Below are 8,225 nucleotides of genomic sequence, written 5' to 3' on the forward strand. Positions count from 1 at the left end.
CACTTATTTTCTGCAAAGTGATCACCATCCCAGCCACTCTGATACCTCGGCTGCGTCACATCATCACCATTTCTTCTTTCTGAGCTGTTTTTATTCAAGAAGAGTTGTCTCCTTCTTGATCTCTGTAGGGGACAGGAGGCTAGGGTGTCCTAACACTGCTATCTGGGTGATGTTCCTCCAGAAAACTAAAAAATCTCCATGGTTGAGCAATGTCCTTCTAGAGAAAGTTTTTCTCAAGTGTGCAAGGTACCCATATTGATACTTTCTTGTAAAGTCAAATGTATACTGACCAGACAATCTAGTAATTCCATGACTTGATTTTACCCAAGAGATGTGAATACCAGCATCACAAAAGGACTAGCATACAAATGTTCATTGAAATTTTATTCATAATGGCTGAAAAGCGGGCAAAGCCTCAAACTTTTATCGGAACTTTCTTTTTTATTTTTTTCCGGAACTTTTAATAGAAACAAAAGAACAGAAATCCTCTGATTCCTACAGCGACATAGACAAAACTCCTACACATACGCTGTGCAAAAAAGCAGCTGAACAGAAAAAGTGCGTGTTAAGACATTTTTCTATGTGACAATCTTTAAAGAGTAAATTTACTTACATCTCAATACAAAAGAGACCTTTGAAACACGTAGAGCAATATGATCATGGAAATAAAAAACAAAAAACACCTAAAAAAGATAAACAATTACTAAACATGAAAGCTAATATTTTACTCCAATATCATCTGTTAGTCAGATGAATCCGAGCTTAATTAGGGCTTCCCTGGAGGTTCAGACGGTGAAGAATCTGCCCGCAATGCGGGAGCCTCGGGATCGATCCCTGGATGGAGAAGAGCCCCTGGAGAAGGGAATGGTACCCACTCCAGTCTTCCTGCCTGAGAAATGCCATGGACAGAGGAGCCTGGCGACCTACAGTCCACGGGGTTGCAAGAGTCAGACACGACAGAGCACCTAACACTTTCAAGTATAATTTTCTGTGCTTTTTCATTTAAGATAAAGATGTAGACTCTTAAAACACTTACTTGTTCTGCATCTAACATAGAATATTGAACTTTGTTAATAGCAGTTTTTAAATTAAAATAACATTTTTTAAAACTTTTTATTTTGTATTGTGGTATAACCAGTAACAACGTTTTGATAGATTCAGGAGAACGGTGAAGGGACTCAGCCACACGTACACATGTTTCCATTCTCCCCCAAACCGCCCCCATCCAGGCGCCAGGTAACAGTGAGCAGAGGTTCTGTGCTACCAAGCAATAGTCAGCTGTTTATCCATTTTAGATGTGGTAGTGCGTACCTCTCTCCCACTCTCTGACTATCCCTTCCCACACCTTCCCGCCTGGGGCCCTAAGTTCCTTATCCAAGTCCCTGAGTCTGTTTCTGTTTTGTAAATAAGTTTATTTGTGTTGTCTCTTTTAGGTTCTGCATATGAGCTGTTGTACAATATTTCTCCTCCTTTGTCTGACTTACTTCACCCAATGCGATAATCTCTAGCTCCATTCATGTTGCTGCTAATGGCATAATTTCATTCTTTTTAAGAATCATTAAACATTTCTAGAGATAAACTAAATGAAGAGTTGGAGAAGGAAATGGCAGCCCACTCCAGTATTCTTACCTGGAAAATCCCATGGACAGAAGAGCCTGGCAGGCTACAGTGCATGGGGTCACCAGAGTCAGAACTTAGTGACCCTAAACCACCACTACCAGATGAAGAGTCTATCTACCACAGGAAAAAATGTTTATGACCAGGCTGTTAAAAATACATTTTATGCATTAATCGAATAATACACACCAAAATTACTTCCATGACTTCTCTCCAAACTCATAAAACTTTTTAGTTTGGCTTATAGGATGGCTGATTGTACTGGATGAAGAAACGTTCCCCTTCCACATAAGACAATTCATGCCTAATCATAGGGTTGTGACCTTATTGGGAAATAAGTCACAGACATAACTACTTAACACAAGATCATACTGACTCAGGGTGGACCCTAACTCAATGACTAGGATCCTCAGAACAAGAGAAGAGACATTCAGAGAAGAGTCACGTAAAGACAGACGCTCAAGCCCAGGAACTCTAGGGACCACCGAGCCTGCAAGAGGCAAAGCTCTCTCCTCTGGAGCCTTCAGAGGAAGTGTGTGCTGAGAACACATTGATTTTAGGCCCCAGGCATTCAGAAGAGAGGGAGAATGAGTGCCAGTGGTTTTAAGCCTCAGTTTCAGGTACACCGCCGCATGCATCCTAGGAATCCGACATGCTGCTTGAGAGCAGAAGGGAGCCCCTCACACTCCCCTGCCCAAACTGCTGGATGCCTTAATTAGCTAGAGCTATCTTTACGGTTTTATATGTATAGTATCATCTCATCTGCAAACAGTGAGAGCTTTACTTCTTCTTTTCCAACCTGGATTCCTTTTATTTCTTTGTCTTCTCTGATTGATGGAGCTAAGAATTCCAAAACGATGTTGAATAATAGTGGTGAAAGTGGACACCCTTGTCTTGTTCCTGATCTTAGGGAGAATGCTTTCAGGTTTTCATCAGTGAGAATAAAGTTTGCTGTAGGCTTATCATATATGGCCTTTACTATGTTGACATAGGTTCCTTCTATGCCCATATTTTTAAGAATTTTAATCATAAATGGTGCTGAATTTGTCAAAGGTTTTTCCTGCATCTTTTGTGATTATCATACGGTTTTGTCTTTCAATGTGTTAATTGAAGTATCACATTGATTGATTTGTATATATTGAAGAATCCTTGCATCCCTGGAATAAACCCAACTTGATCATGGTGTACAAGCTTTTTGATGTGTTGCTGAATTCTGTTTGCTAAAATTTTGCTGAGGAGTTTTGCATCTACGTTTATCAGTGATATTGGTCTGTGGTTTTCTTTTTGTGTGTGTCTTTGTCTAGGTTTTGGTATCAGGGTCATGGTGGCCCTCGTAGAATGAGTTTGCAAGTGTTCCTTCCTCCACAATTTTTTGAAAGAGTTTTAAAAGGAAAGGCATTAGCTCTTCTCTAAATGTTTGATAGAAGTCTCCTGTGAAGCCATCTGGTCCTGGGCTTTTGTTTTCAGGGAGTTTTTTGGAAGATTTTGAATCAATTTTGTGAATTGATCACAGCTTCAATTTCAGTGTCTTCTCATTGGGTTGTTCATAATTTCTATTTCTTCCTGGTTCAGTCTTGGAAGGTTGAACTTTTCTAAGAATCTGTCCATTTCTTCCAGGTTATCCATTTTATGGCCATATAGTTGTTCATAATAGTCTCTTCTAATCCTTTGTGTTTCTGCCTCATCTGTTGTAAACTCCTTTTTCATTTCTAATTTTGTTGATTTGATTCTTCTCTCGTTTTTGATGCGTCTGGCTAAAGGCTTGTCAATTTGGGTTATCTTCTCAAAGAACCAGCTTTTAGTTTTATTCATCTTCACAATTCTTTCATTTCTTTTTCATTTATTTCTGCTCGGATCTTTATGATTTTTTCCTTTTACTAATTTTGGGGGGTTTTGTTCTTCTTTTTCAGTTGTTCTAGGTGTGAAGTTAGGTTGTCCTTTCGATGTTTTTCTTGTTTCTTGAGGTAGGGTTGTATCGCTATCAGCTTCCCTCTGAGCACTGCTTTTGCTGCATCACATAGGTTTTGAGTTGTTGTGTTTTCACTGTCATTTCTTTCTAGAAACTTTTTGATTTCCCTTTTGATTTCTTCAGTAACCTGTTGGTTATTTAGAAATGTGTTGTTTAATCTCCATGTGTTTGTGTTTCTTACAGTTTTTTTCTTGTAATAGATATCTAGACTCATAGCATTGTGGTTGGAGAAGATGCTTGATATGATTTCAATTTTCTTAAATTTACTGAGGTTTGATTTGAGACCCTAGATGTGGTCTATCCTGGAGAATGTTCCATGTGCACTTGAGAAGAAGGTGTATTCTTCTGCATTGGTATGGAATGTCCTGACGATATCAATGAGATCCATTTCATCTAATGTTATCACTTAAAACTTGTGTTTCCTTATTAATTTCTGTTTTGATGATCTGTCCATTAGAGTGAGTGGGGTGTTAAAGTCTCCTACTATTATTGTGTTCCTGTCAATTTCTCCTTTTATGTCTGTTAGTGTTTGTCTTATGTATTGAGGTGCTCCTTTGTTGCATGCATAGAGATTTACAATTGTTATGTCTTCCTCTTGGACTGATCCCTTGATCATTACTTAATGTCCTTCCTTATCTCTTGTAATCTTCTTTATTTTAAGGTCTGTTTTATCTGATGTAGGATTGTTACTCCAGCTTTCTTTTGCTTCCCATTTGCATGGAATATATTTTTCTATCCTCTCACTTGCAGTCTGTATGTGTGTTTAAGTCTGAAGTGGGTTTCTGGTATACAGCATATATATGGGTCTTGTTTTTGTATCCATTCAGCCAGTCTGTGTCTTTTGGTTAGAGCATTTAATCCATTGAAAGTAATGATTGATATATATGCTTCTTTTGCCATTTTCTTAATTGTTTGGGGTTGATTTTGTAGATCTTCTTTCTTCTCTTGTATTTCGTGACTATATAAGTCCCTTTAACATTTGTTGTAAAGTTGGTTGTGTGGTACTGAAGTCTCTTAACTTTTTCTTGTCTGAAAAGCTTTTTAGTTCTCCATCAATTTTGAATGAGATCCTTGCTGGGTACAGTAATCTTGGTTGTAGATTTTTCCCTTTCACTACTTTAAATATATCCTGCCATTCCCTTCCACCCTGTAGAGTTTCTGCTGAAAGATCAGCTGTTCAATGTGTGGGGTTTCCCTTGTATGTTACTTGTTGCTTTTCCCTTGCTGCCTTTAATATTCTCTCTTAGTGTTTAATCTTTGTTAGTTTGATTACAATGTGTCTTGGCATGTTTCTCCTTGGGTTTATCCTGTATGGGACTCTTTGTGCCTCTTGGACTTGATTGTCTTGATTTCCTTTTCCATGTTGGGGAAATTTTCAACTATAATCTCTTCAAAAATTTTCTCATATGCTTTCATTTTCTCTTCTTCTGGGACCCCTATTATTTGAATGTTGGTGTGTTTGATATTGTCCCAGAGGTCTCTGAGACTATCCTCAGTTCTTTTCATTCTTTTACTTTATTCTGCTCTTCAGAAGTTATTTCCATCATTTTATCTTCCAGCTTACTGATTCGTTCTTCTGCTTCAGCTATTGATTCTTTCCAGAGAATTTTTAATTTCAGTAATTGTATCGTTTGTCTCTGTATGTCTATTCTTTTATTCTTCTAGGTCTTTGTTAATTGATTCTTGCATTTTCACCATTTTGTTTTCTAGGTTTTTGATCATCTTTACTATTATTATTCTAAAATCTTTTTTAAGGTAGTTCGCCTATTTCCTCTTCATTTATTTGGACATCTGTGTTTCTGGTTTGTGCCTTAATTTGTGTGGTATTTCTCTACCTTTTCATTAATTTTTTTACGTTATTGTGTCTGAGGTCTCCTTTTTCCCAGGCTTCAAGGTTGAATTCTTTCTCCCTTTTGGTTTTCTGCCCTCCTATGACTGGTCCAGTGGTTTGTGTAAGCTTCATATAGGGTGAGATTGGTGCTGAGCTTTTTGTTTGCTTGTTTCCTCTGATGGGCAAGGCTGAGTGAGGTGGTAATCCTGCCTGCTGATGATTGGGTTTGTATTTTTGTTTTGTTTGTTGATTAGATGAGGTATCCTGCACAGGATGCTGCTGGTGGTTGGGTGATGCTGGGTCTCATTTTCAAGTGGTTTCCTTTGTGTGAGTTCTCGCTATCTGGTACTCCCTGGGGTTAGTTCTCTGACAGTCTATAGTCTTGGAGTCAGTGCTCCCATTCAGAAGGTTCAGGGTTTGATCTCTAGTCAGGAACAAAGATTCCACAAGTCGTTTGTTATGGCATTACGTGAGATTAAAACAAATACCCCAAAAACAGAAAGCAAAGATGAACCCCAGACAAATGGCAGTTACAAAATCAGGCAAATAATAATTAAAATGATGGACTATGCACAATACATATACACCCATAAGCAAAGTCAAACAAGTCCAACAAATATAAAGTACAGTAAATTGACCTGGTGAACAAAGGAAACCAAAAATTATATTTACAAGTTAAGAATAAAACTAACTAAATCACAAACTGGAAAATAAAACTAAAGCAAGGTGCCAAATGAGGAATAAAGCAATGAAAACAAAATTAACAATATGTTGAAAGGAAAGGAAAGAAAGAAAAATAGATATGCAAAGTTAAATAGAGGTAGATAAGATTATATACAATAACTGCAAGGGGGAAAGAACAGTAGGAAAAGCAAACAAAGGAATAAATGTATAAAAATAAGAATAGTAATAATAATTTTTAAAAAAAAAGGAGGAAAAAAAAAAAAAAAACGGGGGTGGGGGGAACCTCCACAGAACTGCAAAATCCCAATGTAGAGGCAGAGGTTTATAACAACAATAAAAATGTGACTGAGGAACAAAAAAACTCAGAAGCTTAATTAGATTTCATGGTGCCAATAAAATCAACAAACAGAGGGTGAAAAAAAGAAAAAGAATCCAACAGAATCTACAGAAACAAGTCAAAACAGAAGAATGACATAAACATAATAATAAACTCTTGGGTCACCGCTGTCAGCGTCCTTCCCCTCGCTGGGAGTCAGAGTCCACCTCACCTCCCTGGGATGCCCTCCAACACTGTTACTGATCTCCAGACCTGCTGTGGGGGCAGCTCAGATTCTAATCTGGTCCTACTCCTGTGTGTTCTTGCCTCCAGTGTCCACACCTATCAGATATAGTACATTTTCTTTCATGGGAGCTCTCAAAAATCCTTTATATATTCCATAGACACAGAGTCTGCCTAGTTGATCGTGTGGATTTAATCTGCAGCTTGTACAGCTGGTGGGAGGTTTTGGGGTCTTCTTCCTTAGTCACACTGCCCCTGTGGTCTTCAAATGTGGGGTTTGCCCCGAGGCTTCCCTAGAGGCTTGGGTTTGCCCCTGTGAGGACCCGTGTGGAGGTGGTGCAGCTGCTTGGTTGCAGGGTTTCTGGCAGCACCAGGTACTCAGGGGAGTTGCGGCTAGGGCAGCAGGAAATATAGTACTCGAGAAGGGTATGGCAACCAGTATTGGCCAACACACTCCAGTATTCTTGCCTGGAGAACCCTCCTGACAGAGGAGCCTGGCAGGCCAGGTCTACAGGGTCGCAAAGAGTTGACACGATGCAACCCTGCATGCATAGATGCAAGATTTTTTTGCCTGTGTCAGCTCTGCTGAGAGTTGAGTGTGAAGGTGGCGTGGCTGCTTGGCTTTCAGAGGCCCTGGCAGCGCCAAGTGTTCAGGGACACGGACACAGACTGCCTCAGCCGCAGGAGTTATGGCCCTGAAAGTGAAAGTGAAGTTGCCCAGTCATATCCGACTCTTTGCAACTCCATGAACTATAGCGCCCATAGAATTCTCCAGGCCAGAATACTGGAGTGGGTAGCCTTTCCCTTCTCCAGGGGATCTTCCCAACCCAGGGAATCTTCCCAACCCAGGCATCAAACCCAGGTCTCCTGCATTGCAGGCGGATTCTTTACCAACTGAGCTATCAGGGAAGCCCTAACAGAGTCCTTCCAAGTCTTTTTGTGAGCCTCTTGTAGCTGGAGATCAGAAGGCCTCTTTGGCCAGTCTTTTCTTCATAGCTCCACCCTTCAGGCACTTAGACAGCTCCCTGGCTGGGGTCCTTCTCTGTAGTTCAGCGCATCAGGCACTTAAAGGGGCACCCTGGGTGGGGTCCTACTCTGTGGTTCAGTGAGTCAGGCATTTGATGGGCCAGCCTCTCTATTGCTCAGGCGCCGAGTGTGGCGGGAGAGACGCTATGGAGGTGGCTCCACCCACACGAGTGACTCAGGAGTATCGCCTGCTTCCATGGCTGCCTGGCTTTCCTCCACAGGCCTTTTCCACCACGATCTCCTCCCTCACATCCCCTCGATCCGTCTCTCCACAGTCAACAGCAGCCCTCGCTCCCGGATTGCCCACAATCCCTAAACTCCAGCTCCCAGCTGCTGCGCCTTCCAGGGGATCTGCAGCCCTGTCTGGGGTGTGTATGGCCGTGGCAAGGACTGTCTGATTCTCCTTCCATTCAGGCTGTCCCAGATCCGCTGTTTCACTCTAGCCTTAAATGTGTCTCCTCTGACTCAGACAGTCGCCCCGATGTGGGGATCGGATCCCTGCTTCAGTCCCCCCACCCGCCGAGATTCAGGCGGGTGCA

This window comes from Bubalus bubalis, chromosome 22 (genome assembly GCF_019923935.1).
Source record: "Bubalus bubalis isolate 160015118507 breed Murrah chromosome 22, NDDB_SH_1, whole genome shotgun sequence".
NCBI classification, from domain to species: Eukaryota; Metazoa; Chordata; class Mammalia; order Artiodactyla; family Bovidae; genus Bubalus; species Bubalus bubalis.